Source organism: Nicotiana tabacum, chromosome 18, assembly GCF_000715075.1.
Source record: "Nicotiana tabacum cultivar K326 chromosome 18, ASM71507v2, whole genome shotgun sequence".
NCBI lineage: Eukaryota > Viridiplantae > Streptophyta > Magnoliopsida > Solanales > Solanaceae > Nicotiana > Nicotiana tabacum.
This window is the reverse complement of record NC_134097.1, coordinates 34,239,417-34,248,830: the sequence shown is the minus strand read 5'-3', so window position 1 is coordinate 34,248,830 and position 9,414 is coordinate 34,239,417. Positions and strand designations below refer to the sequence as shown.

At 38.3% G+C, this 9,414-nt stretch overlaps 1 long non-coding RNA gene across 9 annotated transcripts; it reads right to left on the bottom strand.

The window, feature by feature from the left end:
- Window positions 1-967: 967 nt before the first annotated feature.
- On the bottom strand, window positions 968-8,950 carry LOC107792124 (uncharacterized). Of its 9 annotated transcripts, none has more exons than XR_012702000.1 (5): window positions 8,235-8,950; window positions 5,391-7,859; window positions 4,280-4,372; window positions 4,039-4,124; window positions 968-1,648 (listed from the first exon to the last, which is right to left on the bottom strand). It is a non-coding gene; the product is annotated as an uncharacterized LOC107792124 (long non-coding RNA). The 9 variants fall into 9 exon arrangements; XR_012701996.1 differs by having other exon boundaries at window positions 5,391-7,520; window positions 7,623-8,943; XR_012701997.1 differs by having other exon boundaries at window positions 5,391-7,663; window positions 7,740-8,943.
- Window positions 8,951-9,414: the final 464 nt, after the last annotated feature.

The following is a 9,414-nucleotide window of genomic DNA, read 5'->3' as shown; positions in this document are numbered from 1 at the left end:
AACATATTATGAAATTCCAGCATGTTATGTTGAAAGTTCACATGTGAAAAATTTGTACTCCAACATATTATGCTAGAATATTTTCCGGATTTTGAATAGTGATTTTGTTCAAATTTATCTTTACATAAAAAGTGACTAAATTTCATTTACTTTTAAAGTTGTGGCTATTTTTCAATTATCACATATAAAATCTCGCTATTTTTGAATTTAATCCCGAAAAAATTGGTTCTCTACCCTTGCTCAAAGCTGTCTTAACTAAAAAACACGTAAATTTGAAGAGAGACTTTTCAGCATTGGATAAAAGAAATAAAACACTTTAATATGGATGAAGATCAAAATAAATCATATTTCAAATGTCAAAATGTTATCAAATGTGAAGTCATAATCTGAAATTTAATCAATTGGTCCAATAAGTCCTTGAAATACATACTGATTTCTGTGGAGATAGAGTCGCCTGCTGGAAATGTATAGCAATTGATATACCAACCCTACTGGTGTAGAAGCTATCAAAGAATTACTAATTGCGTTCTGACAAATACAACAAACAGATCAATTCAGCAGTCGATCTTTGACTGAATATTCAATTGCCACTGGCAATGAAATCTTTCTAAAATGTACACTCAATAGGCATCTCTATTCAATTTTGGTTCATGCCTATTCAAGTACACTGTAAAATGTTAATTTGATTCATGTAAATTCAGATACAACCAGAAGTAACAAAGAAATTTTACACAGTGGAAGAGTAAACAGCAGAAACCAAAACTAAACATGAACAAACAAACAATGGGAAAATGGCATAAAACATTAAAATTTCTTTATGATTAACAGCAGAAACGAGCCAACTAACATCGAAGTGCAAGGTGTAAGAACGTATCTGCAGAGATATATATAGCCGTAAGCCAAACGAAACCCAATCACTTAAAATTATGGAACGAGAAAAAAAAAATAACTTAGACACACTAAACAATTTCAACACATATCACTGGGTGCAATCGCCAGTAAACAAATAAGATTTAGCTTCGCTCTTCTCACTAAGAACTTTCTCAGAATATACAACTACAACTTAGTCCTAAACAAGTTAGCATGGAGAAACTGAAAACAAGAAAAGAAAGATGATCACAGCCTTCCCTGGGGTTTTAGTGGATTGAAGATTAGAAATTATCACAGCTTACAGCTAAAAGAGGGCTTGTTGGTTCTTCTGCTCAGAAAAGGAAATAAACATAGCAGAAAGAGGCAAGCAATCTTGTCAAAATCTCATTTCTTCTCCAAGCTGTGTTGAAGCTTACTTGAAACCCATGGAAAGACACCACAAATAGCATCTCGTTGAATAATCAGAAACTTAAGTTTGAACCACCTGGAGCACGAGAATTTAATCTAGTAGAAGACTTGCAACAAATCCCAAATATAAGAGCACAAGAAAAATCCGGTACTGTAACCTCCATTTGCTTTTTCCCTGATAAAATTGGTTGTTGTAAATGCCTGAACACTGCTTAAAGCAACTTTCAATACCAGTAACCGCAAATGCCAAACTTTACTAGAAATCAAGGAAAATGCTCGTCAAGATATCACAAGTCAGTAGAAGAAGGATGGCTTCAATTTAGAGAATTGCGGGATGGGTTTATGAGGAGTGAAACCTTCACGAAGAGCCCTGCATAAACACAACAAATACATCAATAATAGTGGACCTACCAGTGAACAGTTAAATCAATCCACAATGGGGGGATTAAAACTAAAATTGTCATTGGATGGGCTATTGACTTTGTTTGCTCTGCAGAGAAGCAACAACCATGTGACAATAAGACCTCTGATGACTCGTTACTCCTGCTCTGATTCAACAAACAGTTGTGAACTAGAGACTAAGTTGACTATATCTGTTCATGCAGGTCATCAAATCCATAACCACACCCCCTCTACCCCAACAAGGCAAAATTGTTATCTACTAGATTGAATGCTACGCATGATATTGGACAAAATATATAAACATGGCCTCAAGGGTGCAAAGCATCCAAAACATAAATATGCACAGAAGGGCGTGTCATAGCGGTCAAATGAAGCTGGGAAAAGCATGAGAAATCAGGATTCAAATCGCAACAAAGACAAGTAACTAGGTGGTTTCTTCTTATCTATTCTAAGCATTGATGGGCAGCATTACACGCATGGTGGGAGATAACAAGTACCCGCCAAATTAGTCAAGGTGTGCGTAAGTTGGTCCGTGGGCCACCAAAAACCAAAAAAAAAAACATGGCTTCCACATGCTTTTAGCGGCTTGAGATTAAGGTTCCTCAAAGTATTCATCACGTGCATTAACATGATTTCAGACTCATTTCTTTCCAACGAATGGTGGGGTTGATGCACTGGACCTGACATGTCACTTGAAGAGTAACATGAAGCTCAGAAGTCAAAATTGGGGTGTAGTCAATACTCCAAATAGAAAGGGAATTGATTTATGGTCGATTTCCTAACGAATTGGAGGGGTCAAATCCCTTTCTTAGGCTCCCTATTGGTACATCCATTTCCTTCAAAAAGAGATATTTAAGAGAAAACACAGCAAAGCTTCTCAAATGAAGAGAGTCATTCAAGTAAACCTCGTTTTATCCATCGGATATGACCTAGCTGCACGTCATAAGAAATTCCGAAGACAAGTTCTTCTGTTGTCCCTGACTTGTGGAACAAGCAGGGGCAATTGGGCATGGCTAAGCAATACCATATTGATCAGTATACTACAGTCTTATCTTTTGTCCTCATGATCTCTTTCATAAAGCATAAAAGCTGAACATACAGACACCCAGAGCAAATGATTTCAAGTGGGTAATGCTTAGATCCCCCATTTGATCAGGCAAAGGAAGACAGACAGTGCGATCGCTGCAAATACGTTATCATACAGATTGGCCAGCCAAGCAACTTGTACTGTTAAATCGTAGACCTGATTAAAAGAAATACTACAGCCTGTGGATGGATCTCAATTTAACAAAATAGAAAAGCAGGTAAAACGATAGTTCTAACAAGTACTATATAATTTTTCTGTCCCAAGTTATAATCAACGGGAGCAGGCATGTAGAAACATACAAAAGGGTGTTCTATCACCTTAGAAGCTTCTCATCCCTCTGCAGCCTCATAAGTCATATCTATATAGAATATCTATCACAATTAAGGGGAATAACATTGCCCGGACAATAAGAAAGAAATTCAAAGTTGTTTAAATGATACGTTCATCACTTCTGTGGCACCGCAGAGAACTTCCAATTTCAATAACGTGTTGGTCAACTCCAAGCCAGTTTAGTCCTTCTCAGATGAGCCATACTATGAACCATACTTTTTCAAGTGTACAAACGCATTTGTTTTCAAGTGTACAAACGCATTTGCAGCTTAACGTAAACAGGATCTGTTTCATACAATGCTTCAAATGCTCCATTTACCACTGTATCCTAGAGCCAAGAAGGTTAACATCATCTAAAATAAGAAGGCGGCTCAGATGTGTATAATGATAGGGCAATGAGCAGACTGCCATGGCTGCAACCCAAGCCGCATCTGGGCCTTAAGGCACCTTCAAAATCGGGTTGCCCCGCCAAAAGGCGAGCCTCTTCAACTCAATCCTCAATTCCTTGTGTACAGGAATTATCACCACAGCCTTTTCAGTTCTGTATTATGTCCTCGTTTTGCCGTTGTAGTCCAATCAGCTAGGATATCTGGCTCTCACTCAAGAGACCCGAGTTTTATTCCAGAAGTTGAAAGAAATTTTCCCACCAAGTTCGGGATTGAAGCATTATCAGTTGTTATCACGGTTTCGATGTGTTGAAAACACAGTTAGCAGAGGAACAACTTCAACAACAGGCATTTAAGGATGCAAAATGCTTTTTCTTCTAATATGTAACCTGAAGGCCGAAGGCTCAATCACACCCCTTGAACCAAGAAAAAGGTTCTTTTTCTGAAGTATATTGAGGCTCAGATCCATACTAGAAGAAGGCAAAAGGGAAGGCCACCACGCAATGGCAGCAGAACACCAGTTGCATGCAAATAGAGCTCAATCAGAGGCCATACCGGGTTGCCATGCCGAGATACTGGTCAGGTCATCTCCATGCACGAATCAGTTAGCACAGATATACAAAACATCATCATCACTGCATCTGTTTCCACCAACAACACAAAAAACAGGACAGATGTTATATAACTTAAAAATCCTTTTTCGTTTTCCAGTTTTTACTGCTTCTGTTTTCTCCATAAAAAAGGCTGTTGGTTTTTTTGATAACGTAGGAAAATCAATGGAAAAAGGGAAGCCCACCATGCCATGGCTGCAAAACACTGGTTGCATGCAAGAGCGATCTCAATCACAATCCAGACCGTGTTGCCAAGCCAAATACGGATTAGGTCATTCCTGATTAGTAATAAAAAGAAAGTGCAATAAGTATTATCACATCCCTTTTACATGAACTCTAGCAAATACTGTTTAAATTAGCCACAAGTGCATACAAGGAAGAATCTCAACACCAAGGCAGAAAAGCACAACAACATAGCAGTTATGCACTAAGGAGCACCAATGGTGTAAACATATAAAGTTACGGACAGCAGCTACTGCATGATTCAAAATGGATCTTCATAAATTCGAGGTATTATCGTAGGAAGCAAACATGAAGACACGTTAACTTATAAAATCACAAGGAACATTGATATTGGAGATGAGACTCGCTTTCTGATATGGGAGCAAAGACAAAATTATAGCCCAAATTTGGTTTTTGAACAATTCCCTTTTTAATTTGGATTCACAGAATTAAAAAAATTGCAAAACTCATCTGCTGTATGTCGAAAGAGAGATTTGAAATTTGGTCCTCATTGAAAGATGGGGAGGAAAAAATCGTACATAAAAATCTCATTTCCCTATTTTGCTCATTCTTTGATTCGAAATTGGAAGATTGAGCAAAAAATTGATGCAAAATGTGTGGAATGCAGGTCTCAGAAAATTATGAGGATTTTTGAATTTTGAAATTGTTGAAAACAGAAACACACTGGAGGACAACATCATCAACAGGAAAAAATACAACACACGCACAATGTGAATTGAGAGAAAAATGTGAAGATGGCTATTGGCAACCAAAAGAGAAATCATGGGCTTGCCGGAGAAGGCGATTTCCAAACAAAACAAAAGAGAATGCGATGACGCTATGGCTGCAGACACCAGTTTGCTACATAAAGCCATACTGGGTCACCCTGCCAAGATGCAGGTTTGAGTAACTTCACAATAACGTGATTGAACATAGCCCAGAAAGGAAAGCAAGATTTTCACAAATAGGACGACTTCAGGCTACGTTTTAAGGGCTCGGATGTACAACAACAACAACTACAGCTATGCCTCTGTCCCATACAAGTTGGGGTCAGCTATATGAATCGTCACTAACCATGTTCCTCCATTTAAGCTCAACCATGTCATTATCATACCAAATAAAGAAAAAGGCTCAGATGCGTGTTAAGATAGAGCTAAAGAGAAGCCAACCACGCCGTGGCTGCAAACACCGATTGCATGTGAGAGAAAGAAGTCTCAGTCACAAGCCATGTTGGGTTGCCAAGCCAAGACACGGGCTGGATAATCTCCGAGCCTAATTCGTTAGCCCAGATATAGAAACATCATCATCACAGCCTCCCTTTGTACCTCCCATCAACACCAAAAAAACAACACACCACACCAGAGGAAACACAGATATGTAGTAGCGTGAGGAGAGCAACAACAACAACAAAAACCTTGTGCAGGTAGAGACGCTATTTCCAAGAGACCCCTGGCTCAGGCTAGTTTGGGAAGAGCAGTATTGTTTAATTATATTTCCAGTTCTTGTTTCTTCTTTTTCCATGACAAGAGCTGTTGGTATTTTCTGAATATAGAGAAAATCAACAGCAAAACAGAGAGGGGCAACCACCCTTTAAAGAAAATCCCATCTGTTTTGCCTCATTTCTTTAAGCCACCCTAGAAGTAGTATTTATCATCCCAGCACGTTTAATCCAGACAATGGGGTAGTAGTATTTATCATCCCAGCACGTTTAATCCAGACAATGGGGTAGGCTCAGATTTGCCTTTGCTCAGACAACAAAAAGCTTTGGAAAAAGACCACCATGGCTGCAAACATCAGTTAATCTTATGAAACAGGAGAAAAACACACAAAACATTTGGATTTTTCTCCATTATCTCACAGACCTATCTGAGCTGCCACGCCAAGATTACAATTTTTCCCAGCTCAATAGATTTATATGTCTGGTTGATCTTCCATAGAAGAATAAAATCTTACTAGCCTCATCGCGTCGCATAAATTGAAACAGGGGGAGTAATACGTATTTTCACGGTTCACCCATCGGGTGGTTTTGCAGTCGGACATTTGAGTGATCATTGGCGGCGGAGAATTGACAGAGAGGCAGCAAAACCACCCAATGAAATTCCCTACACCTCTTTGCCTTCACCGCAACCTCAGATTAAACTAATGCGTTTTTTGCTATTTTCTTGTTAATGCAAGGGCAACCCGATGCACAAGGCATCCCGCGTTCACGCGGGATCCGGCAAAGGGTCACACTCAAGGGGTGTGATGTAAACAGCATACCCTAATTAAGCATTAGTAGCTACTTTCATAGCTCAAAACCGTGACCTATAGGTCACACGTAGGGGTGGCTAGGTCACACGTAGGGGTGGCAAACGGGTGGGTCAGGTCGTATATGGATGGGTCGAAAAATGGATAATGCAAAATACGGATAAATTATCCGACCCGACCCATATCTAATCTAATATGGATAAAAACGGGTTAATCGGCGGATAATATGGATATTCATATTATCCATGGCTTCTTGAATATGATCATTTTTGGGAGAATTCCAAGTCTCCCGAACTTGAGAAACCCACGATTTGAGGCTTTACAAATGTAAAAGTTAAGCCCATTAGTTATCCATTGATTATCCATTTTCTAAGTGGATAATATGGTTCTTATCCATATTTGACCTATTTTTAAAAAGTTCATTATCCAACTCATTTTTTAATGGATAATATGATGGATAATTGTTTTCTTTTAACCATTTTGCCACCGCTAGTCACATGAAAATAACTTTACCATTGCTCCAAAGCTTCCCTTCCTATTTTCCTGTTAATCCAAATAATAGAAAAGATTATCTTTTTTTTTTCTTTTCAGCAAATGGGGCTCAGATGTGTTATGATAAGGCAAAGAGAAGCCAGCTACGCCATGGCTGCAAAACACCAGTTGCAAGTGAAAGACAGAAACCTCAATCACAGGCCATACCGGGTTGCCACACCAAGATACGGGTGGCTCATCTCTATGCCCAAATCGGTTAGCCCAGATACAAGAAACATCATCATCACTGCCTCTTTATGTAACTTCCATTAGCAACATAAACACACACACAAACACAAAAAGTAAATACAGATTACACTGAAAAGGATTTTACTTTTTTCAGGAATTTCAAATTCTTATGTCCAAACGCGCACTTAAATCCTGTCTGCTTCTGCTTTTGTCATAAACAAGGGCTGTTGGTTTGTTCTGAAAATGGAGGAAAATCAATGGCGGAACAGAGAGGGGCAACCACCCTTCTAATGAAAGTCCCAATACTCTCTGTTTTGACTCATTTCTTTCTAGGCTAACCTTTTTGCATTTTTTAGGGGAAATTCTCGTGGGCTTTTCACCTGCGAATTTCAAAATTTAACGGAAAAGAGCCTGTAAGTTTGAACTTAAGAAAATAACCTTCCAATTGAGGCTCACATCTGTAATAATGATAATAAGGGAAGAGATTGGAGACACCGCCATGGCTGTAAACGCCGGTTGCAAGTCATCACCGTCCGAGTTGCCCCGCCAAGTTACGGTTCCGATTATTCTCCTGCCCTAATCAAGTTGCTCAGAGACAGAAGAAAAAATCACAATCACAGCCTCAGGTTTTTGCTACAATTATAATTATTATTACTATTGATTCTCTTTCTGGGAGTGGTCGTTCGGATATAGTTTACTGCAGGAATGAAATCACAGGAATTGTAGAGAGGAGCAGCTACCCTTGAGCTTCCCTCTACTCTCTCCAACCCTCATTCTTTGTCTCTGAGCTTTTGGTTTTCTCTGCTGTGTTCAATCATGAATGGGAATATTTTGGTTTTGCATGTCCTAAGAAACACATGTTTGACATAATGAAATTATTTAGAAAATAATTTTTCTTACATAGAGTCATAGTGGAGAAAATGCTTTTGATTTTAAAGTAATTAACCATACCACAGAAACTCAAATCTTTCTCAAAATCTTCATTCTTTTGGTTTGATGGAGGCAAAAAGTAGTTGGAATTCAAAGAAGAAGAAGTTTTAGATCTATTTCACAGTACTTAAGAGGCTCAGATCTGCAAAGAGAGATCGGGCAAAAGAGAGGCAACCGCGCCATGGCTGCAAAATCACAGGTTGCATGCAAAGTAAAAACCTTCGGATCGCCGCCGTCCGGTGATTCGCCAGGCCAAGATACGGGTCGGATAGTCTCTATGCCCGCCCCAGTTAGCCCAGAATCATAAGAAAATATCATCATCATTGCCTCTACTGTTTTATGTATCAAAAAGGAGGAATTAATTAAAATCACAGAAAAGGAGACAGAAAGCAGAGATCTGGTTGTTGTTGTTGATGCTGAAGTATAGACTGTATAGTATACTACATATTTCCATGAATTCAAGGGCTGTTGATTTATTTTTTTTTTAAGTGGAAAAGGAAAATCATTGGCTAAACAGAGAGGGGCAACCACCCTTGAATAAAATCCCAATACTCTGTTTTTGCCTCATTTTTCTCTTTTCTTTTTTGGGCTAACTTTTCTTCGCTGGGGAAATCCTTTGGTTTTTCACCAAATGACTTTCCACCTTTCAATTTTTGTGTTCTCTTGCTATGAGTACTCTTACTTGGAAGAATCTTGATATCAGTGGAAATTAGTAGGGTTTGGACATGAATTCCAAAAAAAAAAAAACAAATTTAAAATTTCACTAAAATTTGAATTGAAGATGAATTATGTTTTGGTTATAATTTTTGCAATATAGTTGGATGTCTTTTTTTTACAAAATCATGAAACATGATTTATACTCCATAACTTGTAAAAAATATCAAAATCACCCCAATTTGATTATCCTACTTAAAATAACAATCAAACATGCTATTGTTTAACTATTATTATATTCTGCTTTACTACAATATACAGAAGATGCAAAATTAATATTACATTTTCTAACATAATCCGCTTCCCACTGCTATTACCAGTACTTGTATTCATATTCACAGGCCTAGTACCAACAGGGTAGTCGTCACAAGAAAAGGGTTCATTATCCGCTACAGTAGCTTCATTTGATTGTTGAGGGGAAACATATGGTAGTTGTAGGTTAATAACTGATGGGATTATTTAAAAAATTTAAAAGTATAGGGTAAAT